Source organism: Ruditapes philippinarum, unplaced genomic scaffold, assembly GCF_026571515.1.
Source record: "Ruditapes philippinarum isolate M1 unplaced genomic scaffold, ASM2657151v2 ctg11376_1_1_1_1, whole genome shotgun sequence".
Classification (NCBI taxonomy): Eukaryota; Metazoa; Mollusca; class Bivalvia; order Venerida; family Veneridae; genus Ruditapes; species Ruditapes philippinarum.
Window position 1 is genome coordinate 15589 of NW_026854511.1, and position 16219 is coordinate 31807.

At 33.5% G+C, this 16219-nt stretch overlaps 1 long non-coding RNA gene across 1 annotated transcript; it reads right to left on the reverse strand.

Annotated features, from left to right (window-relative positions):
• Positions 1-12074: 12074 nt before the first annotated feature.
• LOC132740325 (uncharacterized) lies at positions 12075-16212 on the reverse strand. The gene is made up of 2 exons (XR_009627140.1): positions 15180-16212; positions 12075-12611 (listed from the first exon to the last, which is right to left on the reverse strand). It is a non-coding gene; the product is annotated as an uncharacterized LOC132740325 (long non-coding RNA).
• Positions 16213-16219: the final 7 nt, after the last annotated feature.

Below are 16219 nucleotides of genomic sequence, written 5' to 3' on the forward strand. Positions count from 1 at the left end.
AATTCTACAAGCAAACCACTAGGAATAACCCTAATTTGATGTCTGTCTAGCTGTTTTGGATCGAGACACCAGCCTAAAAATCAAAATGGCGGCCAAAATTCAAAATGGCCACCAAGATGGCCTCCAAAATCCGGTATTTTGAGATACACTTCAGAATTCTTACAATATTTTGCAAAATAATGCAATATCTAGAGTTACATGTTATTGTTATATGACCTCAGGGCGACTTAAACTGGGTCTCGACACTTTTGTCGTTAGGCTATAGCCTAGATCTATTATAATATCTCTGCCTTATTCTTCTTTATTTTATTATCAGGAAACCTTTTTACTTTTCAGACAGATTGATATCGGCAATTGAAAAAAGATAAAAGTAAAACTTGACGAATGGGTTAGCCCAATTTTTATTGGAATGCTTTATTAATTGAATCATCAGTATCAGACACTTTGAACTTTAATATACCCACTGATTGAGTGTTGAAAGTGTAAAGCTTATCAGAAACGTTCCAGATTATACTAGTAGTACATAATTATAAGCCCATTTATTATATACAGTAAACTCCAACTGTATCGATATCGCTTGTAATGATATATCGGTTATATCGATACGTTTGTCTTGGTCCCTGCCAACTTCCATTATAACCTAACGGAAGCATCCTCGCATATATCGATATCGCATGTATCGATATTTCGGATATATCGATGTGGATTTTCAACCCCAACGCACATGTATAACCTCTTAAAACGATAATTTGCTGCACAAGTTTGTTGTGGAAGAGCGGTCTCGGTCCGCTTGTTTTAATGCATAAATATCTGCTCGATTAAATACAATGACGCGGAACATGTTCTGTGCGTACGTAACTACCGTTTTGTTCTCAATACAGGTGAATTCATCTCAAAAAATAAAAGCATGGTTTTGTCCTTTTATTGTTTCCTTTCAATAACAATTTTCGTTGTAAATAAGTTATACATGTACATGTAGCTAAAACAGTGAACATTCAAAAATCCTAGATGTTTTAAAAATGTTAAAAGTTTGCCGGTAGATTACGAAGCTAATCGTCGTGCTTGGATGAACTCAGAAATATTTATCAGTTGGGTGAAAAAACTTGACAAACGTATGACACGTGAGAAAAGATCTATTCTATTGTTTGTTGATAATTGCCCGGCCCATCCGAAAATCGAGGGATTAAAAGCTGTAAAACTGTTGTTTTTTCCCACCTAACACTACATCTAAGTTACAGCCCTGTGATCAAGGGATTATCTTTCATTCAAAAGGCATTACAGGTAACGTGTCCTTGACCAATATTATTTCATGTCTAGACAAACATATCGATAAACAGATTAACATTCTAAAAGCCATACAATGGTTTTATGCGGCATGGAAAGATGCAACACCGACGTGTATCCAGAATTGTTTTAGAAAGGCTGGATTTATGAATCAAGCACAGCATGAAATTAATTTCGGTTTATGTCAGTTTTGTGTTTATTTTGATGTGCAACTGATTTTTATGCATTCAACATTGATATGCATAAAAAGAATAAAGTTTTGTCGTAAGTACATGATTGTCACATGTCTAGTATATAATGCTACTGCTTATACATGTTGAACGATGCAGTGTGAAGTAAATTGATGAAGTAAAATGCGTAGTTTTTAATGCTCCGTATTTTGCTGTAACAGTTAAAAAATTTATCTTTCACTGCGGTGAAACATATTTTCCGTATTTTCACTGGTTTCTTGCCGGACTACTTGTCTTTAAATTCAGCCATTGCACAAAATTAAAGTCTTTTGAAAAAGAGACAGAAAATTCATGTTTTCTTTTTCGATAAAATACGGGATTTATTTTTTATCTCATGGTATGAAAGTTATCATATTTCATCTCGTGGCTACCGCCACTCATGCAAAATTTATTTTCATACCACTCTATGATAATAGATCCCGTATTAAGAGGAAAAACTTGAATATCCTCTATAAATATTCATTTTAGTAATAATTTACAAATATAACAAAAACATATAAAAAAAGAGTTCCGGATTATAGAACCTGTACAAATGAGTCCATGTACTTTAAACAAGAGCGTGTTGGGGGTATAACAAGAGCGTGTTGGGGGTATATCAGGAGCGTGTTGGGGGTATATCAGGAGCGTGTTGGGGGTATATCAGAAATTGAGTTGATTATGATGAGGATCACGGCATAGAAAAATCTTCAAAATAATGTAAATTGTTATATGAGCCGCGCCATGACAAAACCAAACATAATGGGTTTGCGACCACCATGGACCCAGACCAGCCTGCGCATCCGCGCAGTCTGATCAGGATCCATGCTGTTCGCTTACAAACCCTATAACAAGTAGAGAAACTGATAGCGAACAGCATGGATCCTGATCAGACTGCGCGGATGCGCAGGCTGGTCTGGATCCATGGCGTTCGCAAACCCATTATGTTGGTTTTGTCATGGCGCGGCTCATATATACATGTTGAATATATCACTGCCTTGTTATTATTATTTTTGTAGGTTATTGTAGAGCTGGAACCTGAGAGAAAGAGAGAAAAATACCAGAAATCTATGTCATAAAGATTATGGCTAAACATTCCTGACATTGACCGCTAATTAACTGTTAAAGAGAAACGAAAATTTTCAATTTTTTCAATATACATTGATTTTTTCTTTTTATATAATCTCATTTTAGATCTTAAAAATATTATTGCATCAAAAGATGATTACTTCCTCTTTATGTGATTAGCTAATTATTCATCCATACACTTATAAAATGCATGTTAATTACACGCGTAAAATGTTGGAAAAATAAACCAGCTTACTCGAGTGATTGCTCTGTAATTCTTTACGAAATACCATATTTATCTATCATTTTTGTAAAATATATATATAACATTAAATTAATTATTTTTGCGAAATATATTAATGAAATGTATGCCTACTGTAGTATAATACCGATAACAGCTGATATTACTACACCTACTCGTTCATTACATTTTCATATGCTATTGCCAAATGATTGAAAGAATGATTCTCTGAATAATGGTGGCGCACAAGTTAATATGCTGATTTCTTATGTTTTATCTTCTTAAAGCAGCATGCCTTCAGATTCATGGTAATTTTTATGATTTTTTTTTTTAAAAATGTGTTAAGAAGTAAAAAAATTGACAAGTGAACAAAGAAAGTAATTCACACAAAATCATTACAAACAGCACTTAAGATCTACGAAAATTGTCAAAATATGCAAATATAGCCCTTACTGCGTTAGTAACGCGGTAGATATATTGTAAAAGGTACTGCAAAAAAAAGAAGTCATTAATGGCATATTACCTGTAAATTATTTCTTCAATTGGGAATAATTTTACTTTTCTTAAAATCTTAGTACATTTTCCTTAAGGTTGATTTCATTGAAATATTTGCTCATCTGGAGGCATGCAGCTTTAATTACAATATCGAGTGTGTTGTATTTTCAGCGAAATAAAGTAGAGTAACACAAGTCAATATTCATAAAAACAAAGGATTTTCTACACATATATAAAAATATATAATGATTTTTTCTAAAATTAATTGCATTTTAAACATGTGCATCCATCTTACTTAAGATATGACCGGAAATGCACACCCCGAAGTCAACTATGGCGCATCAACTTTGCAGGGGGCATCAGAAACAAATAAGAAAGCGACCACTGATACTATACCCGAGGCCATTATCATTGTAGAAAGAAGCGATGGGCCCTTGGTGATTTAAGGTGTCTGCCTCTCAACCCGTGCATCATTGGCTTCGAAAGCATGTTTTTCTTTAAATATGACACCAGTACTGGTTTGATTCCAGGAAAAGCGGAAACTTGAAAATTTAATATAAGTTTGAAAAAAACTTTTTTTCGCAACCGAGTATAAATTGAATATGTTTAAAAACCAATTTATAATAAATCTAAATTTTATTAAATGGAAAATCTAATCTCTTAATGTCATTCTATTGAAACACACAACGCTAAAAAAAGATGCCATTTTAATAAAAAAAAAACGATTTTTGGGTTTTGGAAAAAAATCAATTTAGCAGAAATTTTAGAAATCAACATAAAACAAAACCAACCGCTTTGATACCCCCGAATATGCGAACAAAATTATAGAATCGGAAATCGCACATAGCAATTTGCGATCATAATAACAGAACCGGAAATCGCACATTGAAATTTGCGATCACAAATACAGAACCGTAAATCGCACATTGAAATATGCGATCACAAATACAGAACCGGGTATCGCACATTGAAATATGCGATCACAAATACAGAACCGTAAATCGCACATTGAAATATGCGATCACAAATACAGAACCGGGTATCGCACATTGAAATATGCGATCACAAATACAGAACCGGAAATCGCACATTGAAATATGCGATCACAAATACAGAACCGAAAATCGCACACAAATGTGCTAAAGGTGTACGTTAGGCTGCTGTGATTCAGTTTCCAAAAAGTTACTAGTTAGCCAATTGGCTGAGCCATCTTTGACTTATGTTGTTTTAGTTTTGACAATTAATAAAGTAAACAATTATTCAGTATTTTGTATGAACGTCAAGGTAATACTTATATTTTGTTACTTTTAGGGCAAACAATTTTTAAACTCGGGTGATAAGCACGTTACATGCTTTTCAAAAAAAAAAACCTCAGTAGTTGCCGTGGCATGATACTTCTCTTATAGTAACAGTACTCAATTAGTACGTCACCTCGGCTATTTTCTATAATAACCTTCGGAGCTAAATATGGCTACCACGTGAGTTCAGATGTAAACAGGAACAGAGAGTGTAATCTTAGATAAAACGAATGTATATATATATTTAACATCCAAAGGACGATAAAGTCTGAATCGGTACAATTATGATTGAAAATATGTCTTACAACCATTTTTTAATTTAAATATGCCCACTGATGTACATTTTTAAAAAAGATCCGAGTCAGGTTGGCATTTTGAAAAAGGGAACCAGCATTATTTGGCTAAACTATCATACAAAATTCGTCTGTGAAAAACTGGAATGAATGCTTTTGCCTGTCGACTTATCAGTAATCAAGCCAGTTCGAAAGATGTGAACATTTATTGTGGCAGCAACACCTTTTTTATAGTACATAATTATTTAGTATCATTCAGTGAAATGTTAGCATATTGTAACACATGAATGGTGATATGTCGGGATCTTGTACTCTCAGTTCCTAAAAGGGTGGATCACACGCACACCTGTTTTAAAGGAACTCCTAATAAATACATAAAATTTGAATGTCTTAATTAAATCAATTTTGAACCTAAATAGACAAATAAAATACTCAGAATGGAATTTTAAAAATGTATTTTATGGTATTCTTGGTCCGATTTGAGTCATTTTTCACGATTAAAATAACGTATCTGAAAAAACGGTGCGAGCGAATGATCACAAGCAATTTCTCCATATCTTCATCAAAATAATAATGAAATATCAATCTAAGAAGAAACCCTCAGTGGAGTACTTTTAAAGGTAGCTTCTGATCAAGTCTACGGAAAGTAGGTCAACGACTAAGATAGACGCTAAAACTGGAAAACTAAACGTCTCTGAGTTATGTCGTTCTTTTTTGCTTTTTAAAACGTTGTTTCTTTTACTTACTCAACAATTAACTCGAAAGTTCTCTGATAAAAGGTAAAAACTGTACATGTATGCTATAGTTTGCAGTGTTAATCATTGAATTCAATTGCAATGCAAACTGGTATGTACATTTATTAAAGGCCCATTATGTCCCGCAAATGCTTCTATTTTCTTTCTCATAAACTTTATTTTTGGTGTGAAAGTTACTAATTGGCACAATTACCTGAAACTTCCTTTGCTGCTGGTGCCTTTTGTCATAGTGATTGTTAAAATACTTTTTTTACATTTTGGTACTTTTTTGAAACTCACATTCAGACGCACTATGTTGGTTTTGTCGTGACGCGGCTGTAAAATGGTATGCTAATATATTTAATAACCAATCTTTGACCTTGCACTGTTTTGTATTTGAAGCAGTCCATTCCTTTAATGTTTAAGGGATTTCAATCATGGTCAAATAGTAAAAGATCCTGATCAGATTGCATGGATTATCCGGCTGGCCTCCTGGCCCCGTGTTCACTAACACAAGATCATGATCAAGGAACAAATGATCCCCAATTCCTCTTCGTTATTTAATAAAACTTAAATTGATCGTAAAATATTGCCGATTTTCACAAGCCGGTTTGATATGACAAATAACAAATACAAAAAATATCATCGGATCAAAATATTAAGGATCAATTTTAGGATCAGGAACAATTTTTGGATCAACTGTTAAATGCCTTCATCTTGTTAAATAACAATAAATTCATTCTCAAAAATTTTTTTAACCTAAAAGGCCCCATCCAAAAATCCCCCAAATTTTATCAAAATTTATTTTTTAAAAAATTTTTTCAAAAGGAAAAAAACAAAAGAAAAAATTTTTAGAAAATTTTTTTTAATTTTATCCTGATCTTGATCCTTAAATCTTAGTGAACATGGGACCTGCCTCTATAATGATGACTAACCACTTTTAGTTCCAGCAGGTGAAGGGCCCAAACCTCCAAAACTTATTTCGGAAAATTGAATCAAGCTTATGATCTAAAAGTTTTCACATAAGTTGTTGGTATAGAACTACATGAAATTGAGTAATAATCTCGAAAAATTATTTTCAGTACACAACATTGACAATCATCATATGAAGTTTGAATACTGTGGACCAAATAGAACTTAAATAAGCTCCGGGTTAGGGCAATAGTGACCTTGACCTTTGACCGTGTGACCCCAAAATCAATAGGGGTCTTCTACCCAATATGGACAATCATCCTATGAAGTTTGAAGACTGTGGGTCAAATGGAACTTAAGTTATGCTTCGGAAACCATTTTCAGTTTTAAGGTAATAGTGACCTTGACCTTTGACCTGGTGATCCCAAAATCAATAGGGGTCTTCTACCCAATATGGGCAATCATCATATGAAGTTTGAAGACTGTGGGCCAAATGGAACTTAAATTATGCTCCGGAAACCAAATTGCTAACGGACGGACGGACGGACGGACGCCAGGAGGTATAACATAATATGCCCGAAATAAATTCTTTCGGGCATATAATAAATAATATACTCATCATGTTTTTGCTATTTTTTGTCCGATTTCGGGTAATTTTTCACAAATAGAATAGCTTTTCTGGAAAATTGAATCAAGCTTATGATCTAAAAGTTTTCACATAAGTTGTTGGTATAGAACTACATGAAATTGAGTAATTATCTCGAAAAATTATTTTCAGTACCGTTATGTAAAAAAATCAATTGAGTTAAAGATATTGGTGTTCCCATTTATTTCCTTAGTTAGACCTTTTTCTATCATTCTAGATAGTTTTCAAAAAAAAAATCAACAAAAAGTTGTTTTTTATTTATCATTTTTTCAAACAAAATGGCGAAAGAAGTCCCTTAAAATAAATATGAGTTAATTGACTCCGCCCACTTTCTTATTTATATTTCATATTTATTTTTAAAAAAATATGAAATATATTTGACTGATATAGCACCATATTTCATGGGTAAAATTAAATAATTCTCAATATCCCCTTTCACTTAATCGGAGATTTGCATAATTGATTCCCTTGGAAATTTGTACAGTATTGACTTATCAACTCCTCGTCAGTAGAGACGTCAAGCGCCTGTGACCTGTTCCCCGGCGCAGAGGCCTCCATCTTTGAAACACTACCATGAACGCTGCCATGTTTTATTTTGGAGTGGTCTTGACATAGGGCAATCTTAAGATACCTTTAAAACACTCCTAGACTTAGGACTGTTTTTGGTCATTAATATAGGAGTCAAAAGTTAGGACCTTTTTGAAGACTTTCTTTGAAACGCAAAATTGTCTCAATTTTTATCTTAGGACCGATTTAAGACTCTCCATGAAAAGCAGCCTGTATAATTTCTTTCCAAAAGTAAAACTTTACAGTAAATCATACCTCTAACAATATCTTCTGGCAGTAACCAAATTGTCTCCTAAAGGGTGGTTGCTATACAGAGGTTGTAATTTACTTACAATTAATATATATTTAATGTCCTCTTCATCTTTATATAAAAACTATTTTTTTCTGCAGCATAACATCATTTGAAAGAACATATATAATACACATAATTTAAATACAGGAAATAAGTGTATTCAATATCAGCTGTTGTGCTTAGTGTGAAGTTTTTGATTTTGGTTGATTTTAAATGATAAATTGGTTGATTTTAAATGATTAATTATCAACAAAATGTTTCATTTTTCTGTTAAGAATGTGATATTATAAATCTTATTACATGCCCATTCAATATTTTTTATAATTTTGATGAAACATTTCTCAGAAACACAGAAATAAATATGTTAAATAATGAGCAATTATCATATTATTGCAAGCAATACCAAAGTCCTCTACTGGTTAGCACCCCAGCAACATTTGAACGGTCAAGGCCTATGTGCTTATGTGTTAACATTTTTCTATTTTAATTAAATTTGTTTGAAAAGTTACAAGTTCTTTAATATAATCGAAGATAGTTTTTTGGGATGGCCAGACAGACAGACAAATAGACTTAAGGCAAATTTTTTAATATCCCTGGTTGTTAACACTTATAAAAAAAGCAAAATTCTTACACCAAAGAGGAAATAACTGAGCCGCGCCACAACAAAACCAACATAATGCGTTTGCGACCAGCATGGATCCTGACCAGCCTGCACATCTGCACAGTCTGAGCAGGATCCATGCTGTTCGCCATCAGTTTCTCTACTTGTTATAGGGTTTGTAAGCGAACAGAGCATGGATCCTGATCAGACTGCGCAGGCTGGTCTGGATCCTTGCTGGTCGCAAACGCATTATGTATGTTTTGTCGTGACGTGGCTCAACTATTGAAATAAAGATGCTAGACTTATGAACATCGTCATACATGATTGCAAGTGGGTGACAAACAGCAATTATCAAGTAGAAACCATTTATAGAATCAAAGAAGAAAAATGAAAAAATATAACAATTTTCAAATATATAAAAGTTAAGTTTATTACTTGTAACATAGTACTCTGTGCCAAAATACAACACGACATTGCAATTGAAAATACAATATACCATTAATAGTAACAAAGAAGAAAATTTTAAAAAAAAATCAAACAATTTTCAAATAAGTTCAAAATGAAAATTTAAGGATGATAACTCTGACATTATAAAGGTGCTAGAATAATGGACCTAATGTCAAATATGAAGTGGGTGATGATAAGAAACATATATTTAAAGTTTAACGTAGATATGCTAAGAAATAAAGAAGTTGATAAAGAACGTTTTTTTTTTATGAAAGTTGTAAGTTCAAGGGGGATAAATCTAATAAATTTGGTGCTAGAGTTGTGAACCATGACATGCAAAATCTCCGTAAGGTCATGATGCCATTTTTTCATATTTTAAGTGTCATATAAATGTTTTCAGTACTTTTGAGTAATACCAAATTTTGTTATATTTGCCATATTTTAAGTCTATTTGTTGCCATAGCAGCTAAATTTTTCAACATAGGAAGAAAAGAAGATGTTCATAATTTCCAGACTGCCATTTACCCATATTTCAAGCTTCATTAAAGTATTTTCAGTACTTTTTGCATCACCCAGGGATCCAGTTTGGTGGACGGACGGACATACAGAAGGTAAACCTAGTCACCTCTGGTTTAACCAAAAGGAACTAACATTAATATTTATGTATCAAATAAACTTAAAATTACAAATACGAAATTATAGAAATGATAAATTTTTAAAAATGTGTTAAAAACACTTGACATTTCAAACTTTTTACACTTAGCCCATTTTCTCAACCTTTATCAAAATGTTTCAATTTTTGTATTGGCCCCATTTTCCTTATGTTACTGCTGCCCTGTGGTAGAATATAATTTGGCAGAGGATGATCTTATAACAAGAACCTGATAAAATAATGAATGTTTAATTAATCTTTTATTAAAACTGCCCAAGTTGATGGTCTTCACCAGTCATAAACAATGTCTTAATTGGTTCTATTATATCTTTTTTCAATTTTGAACTATTAAACATGCCCCTTCTACCCTCCCCCGCACCCACACAACCGAAAATCCGGGCCAAAGAATAAAATGTTTAATGTAACAATAAATTCACAGGAGATCCTCTTTTAAAATATTAACAACTTGTCCAAAAAGCTCAGTCCTGTAAAATAAAAAATTTTTTTTTTAATTCATAAGAAAAAATGTCTTTGGGAGAATTAAATTTTAACACATTTTTACTTAAAAATTTGTATAGGAATTTTGAAATAAAATTTTTTGCTCTCAAAACATGACACAAAAATATTAAAAAAATTTAAAGCCCCAAATTCAAAAAAGTGTGGGGGGAAATGGGTTTTTTCAAAAAAACCCTTTTTTCCCTTCCATTTAAAGTGATCAACAAAATTTTTTTGATAATTGTCTTAAGAATTTCCAAAGGTTTTTTGGGTAATTTTGGGGGAAAAAATCTATAGTAAAGGGGAACAAAGGGTTTTTTCTTTGTAGGGTAGTGTCTAAATAGATTTTTTGGTTTAATTTTTAAAATTTCAAAAATACTTAGGAACGGGAAAGGGTATTGGGGGGTGATACTTTAACTTTTACAGGGTTAAATTTTTGTTAGCCCCATTTGAAAAAAATTTTTATCATCCAATTGAAATTTTTAAAATGTTTTCCCCTATTATAAATCGCGTTTAAAAAAAAGGGAAAAAAAAATATAGAAAAGGAAAACATCAAAATTTTTACTCTTTTTAAATAGTGTCTAAAATTTAAAAAGAAATTATTTCTTAAAAAGGGCTACCTCGGATAATATGAAATGATATTAAGATAATTGTGAGAAACATTTTTAAAAGCCGTTACAGGATAGGAAATATGAGACGCAATTTGCTGTCCCACTTCCGAGTTCCTTTTAATAGAATATACATGAAAAAGAAATAATTATAAATATTTTACTTTTAGGCTCTAAAACAGACCCCTGCTTAATATTTTACTTATATCTTTAAAAATGTTTTTTGCAAGCCTAAACCCCTGTAAAATACTGTGTCTATCCTTAAAGCAGCTTGCCTCCAGATTTATGCCAATTTCCATGAAAATGTATTTCAAAGTAAACATTATTAACCCTTTACGTCATATATACGCGAAACAACGCACTTTCGACCCCCCCCCCCCCACTCCTTCTTATAGGCCTCAAATAGTGAAAAAATGTCCTATTTGAGCCCCAAACACATGTTTTCGTTTGAGAAATGTTGCTAAAAAAAGTGAGCACTTTTTCTGCGCCACCCCCCCATTCAAAAGATTCTTCAGGGGGTTGCCAGAAGGGGGATGTGCCGTTTGGGGGGTTTGAACGGGGGCGGTAGTCCCCCTCATCACCAAGAAAATTTTGGACTTGTGAGAGGCTAAAAAATGACCCCAGGTCGATCAAAAGGTAACGTGTAACCAATGCTGAAAAGCCTTTGACTCTCTTTCTATCCATTGAGAAGTTGCAGCACTTTGAAATAAATTTTGATGGAAAAATCAAAGCAAAATAGTGATTTTGGGCAATTTTGAGACCTCCCCTCATTGCCATGGTAACAGCAAATTTAAGACTGAGCATGTCGTTACAAAGGCAATGGTCCAGTCAACATTTGTGCCAAGTTTGATTAGTATTGAAGAATTTTTCATTGTTTCATAGCAGTTTGAACTTGTAACAAGAGGCTTTTCAATGAAAACGGCCATTTTTCACAATATGCTCATGGGGGAAAGGGTTAAGTGGACAAAGAGTTCAGACACTTACAATTCATGTAAATTACCAAAAAAAAAGGTCAAAATATGCAAAAATAACTCTTAATGCTGCAATGAAATATGGTGATAATTACAATGAAATCAGTTGTTAATTGCACACATGTAAATTATTACCTGAATCTTGATGCTTTTACTTTTCTAAAAATTGTACTGAAAGCTTGATTTTAATGAAAAATACCGACTCATTTGGAGGCAGGTAGCTTTAAATATCAATTCAGAGTAAGGCAAATGCTGACATATATTATTTTCAATACCATTTATAAGAATATCATTTTTCATAATTGATTCTGATTCCAAGATATTCATGAAAAAGATGACATGAACACAAAGATTATTTTTACACTACAAATTTTAGCCTTGATATTAAATTCACTCACAGAAAAGATGATTTAAATATGACGGCAAAATTGTCAAAGATAATCTAGCCGTCCTTGAAATGAATCTAGAGCCATCTTTACTGGTAACATTTTCATTTGTAAACTGAGGTTTTTTGACGTGAAGGGCCCAAAAATATTTTTTCAAGATTTTTGTACACCGTAACTAGATGTGTCACTACATTTTCCAGAAATAATCAGTTTTATTGTGCAAATTGGCCCAAAAATTGAAAACCGTTGCAATGCTTTTCACTCAAATCCGCCAAAAATGGCATAAAAAATTGATTATGTGCAGGCTGGTCTGGATCCATGCTGGTCGCAAACGCACTCTGTTGGTTTTGTCATGATGCGGCTCAATTGGTGCGAATAAGCAATGTACTTTGTAACTCCACTGAGGTCCAATAGCCTAAAATAATAAATTATGACCAACTGATACACTTAAATTTGAAACCAAGCAATAGATAATATATAAATACACACAGTATTGAATTGATAATAGTAAGTAAGTAAGTAAGTAACGACTTTATTTAATGAGGCTAACACATTCGGTTTCCCGATCTTCCATGCGGGCCTCAGCATATACATAGCATATACATAACAATATATACATTACACATTTACACATTTATCGGCGCAGTCTGATCAGGATCCATGCTGTTCGCTATCAGTTTCTCTACTTATAATAGGGTTGGTAAGCGAACAGCATGGATCCTGATCAGACTGCGCGGATGGGCAGGCTGGTCTGGATCCATGCTGGTCGCAAACCCATTATGTTGGTTTTGTCATGACGCGGCTCCATTAAAGTACAATTCCTGGAACTCATCCAGTACTCACTGGGTGCCAAGTTTTTATCTTTCTGGATTTAACTCCGCCTTTAATAAAGGTAGTCATACTGTAATGCATACTTGCCCAAACTCTTTAACATCGGCCATTATATTGTAAACAAGAGGGCCATGATGGCCCTGAGGTCGCTCACCTGTATATAGGCCCCCTGGAGTGGGGCCAGTTTAAACCCCAGGGCTTTTATTTTAACAAACTTGGAAGACACCCATTAGAAGATGTTTCATGATGTTAAGTTTTAACTACACACATATAATGAAAAATAATTATTCCCCCCCCCCCAACAGGGCAAATTTTAACCCAAGGGCTTTTATTTGAACAAACTTGGTAGACACCCATAAGAAGAATAAACATCTAAGCTCTAGCTCATTGGGTTTTTTAAAAGAAGATTTTTTTAAGTTTACTTTACACATATAGTTTAAAAACAATGACACCCAGGGGCGGGGCCAGTTTTGACCCCAGGGCTTTAATTTGAACAAACTTTGTAGACACTTGCTAGAAGATGTTTCATGCTTAATATCTAAACTCTAGCTATTTGGGTTTTTTCAAGGAAGATTTTTAAGTTTTTGCTATACACATATAAGGAAAATCAATGACCCCCGGGGCAGGGCCAATTTTGACCCCAGGGCTTTTAACTGAACAAACTTTGTAGACACTTACTAGAAGCTCTTTCATGCTTAATATCTAAACTCGAGCTATTTGGGTTTTTTCAAAGAAGATATTTTAAGTTTTTGCTATACACATATAAGGACCCCATAGGGCGGGGCCAATTTTGACCCCAGGGCTTTTATTTGAACAAACTTGGTAGACACCCATTTGAACATGTTTCATGCTAAATATCTTAGCTCTAGCTCGTTGAGTTCTTAAAAAGAAGATTTTTTAAGTTTTTACTATATGCATATAGTGAAAATCAATGACCCCCTGGGGCGGGCCAATTTTGACCCTAGGGCTTTTTCTTTGAACAAACTTGGAAGACACTCATAAGAAGATGTTTCATGCTAAAAATCTTAGCTCTAGCTCTTTGGGTTCTTTAACATAAGAATTTTTAAGTTTTTACTATATGCATATAGGGAAAATCAATGACCCCCTGGGGCGGGGCCAATTTTGACCCTAGGGCTTTTATTTGAACAAACTTGGTAGACACCCATTAGAACATGTTTCATGCTAAATATCTTAGCTCTAGCTCTTTGGGTTTTTTAAAAGAAATTTTTTTAAGTTTACTATAATTATGCATATAGGGAAAATCAATGACCCCCTAGGGCGGGGCCAATTTTGACCCCAGGGCTTTTATTTGAACAAACTTGGTAGACACCCAATAGAACATGTTTCATGCTTAATATCTAAGCTCTAGCTATTTGAGTTCTTTCAAAGAAGATTTTCAAAGTTTTTACTATATACATATAGGGAAAATCAATGACCCCCTGGGGCGGGGCCAATTTTGACCCCAGGGCTTTTATTTGAACAAACTTGGTAGACACTCACTAGAAGATATTTCATGCCAAATATCTAAGCTGTAGCTCTTTGGGTTTTTTATAAGAAGATATTTAAAGTTTTTTCTTTCGGTTGCCATGGCAACCAGAGTTCTGCATGGAATTAAATTCTTTGAACAATTTTTAAAGGTGACCACCAAAGGAACATTCCTGTGAAGTTTGGATGAAATTGGCCAAGTGGTTTATGAGGAGATGTCATTTAAAGTAAAAGTTTACGGACGGACAGACGCCGGACGAAAAGTGATCACAAAAGCTCACCCTGTCACTTTGTGACAGGTGAGCTAAAAATCAATCATTTCAGGAATGATATTTTTCACAATCTTCGGTGTTCATTATTTTTTAACCATTAATAATCAGAATTTAGTACATAGTTATACAGGATGAGCGCTTGTTGATAACCTATTGCCAGAAATAAATTTCTGGAAATAATCCATTTGCTAAGATAATGTTAGAATATTTTTCTCTCTAATGAGCTAGGCAAGCAGACGGACTTGGTGTCAACAAAATAAACATGGTCATGAACATTTGTGGGTCAAATTTATTTATATGCATTTTCAAATGAAATGATTTTGGTGTGTATGTTGATACACAACAAAATTTGTTGTAAAAACATGTTCAATATTTTTTTTTTTAATTTTGCTTACATAAACTTGCCTTTCTTAAGAGAATCAGATAAATTTACAGCTAATCTTTGCTACCATATTACATCCACTTTATTAATCGTGGTCAGATCTACAAATGTAAAAAAGAACATAACAAGGAACATCGCAATGCGATGCAACCAGGTTTTCAGCAAAATATTTCACAGAAGCTTTGTCATGAAGGGGCATTTGTTTTTAATTGAATTTTTAGGAGGAATTATGGCTTTTTTAATATTCCTCAAACAAAAATGATTGAGAAATTTTATTTTGTCTATTCGCCTTTTTCCCCCAAATGTTTTAGAAAGGTAAACAGTACTTTATTTTTGCTTAATTTTTGAAGTTGCGCACTGTAGAAATTGTTCACTATATATTCTGTATAAGGAAAAAATATACAAAGGGCCATAATTCGGTCAAATATTATCCAATCACAAAACCCCGACAATATGTGCCAGGCACTTGATAACAAAGCTTCTAAGAAAGTTTGGTCAAAATCCGTTGAGAAATGTAGGAGGAGTTGCGCACAGAAGAAATTGTTCACTATATATTCTGTATAAGGAAAAAATATACAAAGGGCCATAATTCGGTCAAATATTATCCAATCACAAAACCCCGACAATATGTGCCAGGCACTTGATAAACAAAGCTTCTAAGAAAGTTTGGTCAAAATCCGTTGAGAAATGTAGGAGGAGTTGCGCACAGAAGAAATTGTTCACTATATATTCTATATAAGGAAAAAAAAAACAAAGGGCCATAATTAGGTCAAATATATACCAATTGCAAAAACCCTGGCAATATGCGTCAGGGCACTTGATGACAAAGCTTCTGAGAAAGTTTGGTCAAAATCCGTTGAGAAATGTAGGAGGAGTTGCGCACAGAAGAAATTGTTCACTATATATTCTGTATAAGGATAAAAAACAAAGGGCCATAATTAGGTCAAATATACACCAATTGCAAAACCCTGGCGATATGTGTCAGGGCACTTGATGACAAAGCTTCTGTGAAAGTTTGGTCAAAATCCGTTGAGAAATGTAGGAGGAGTTGCA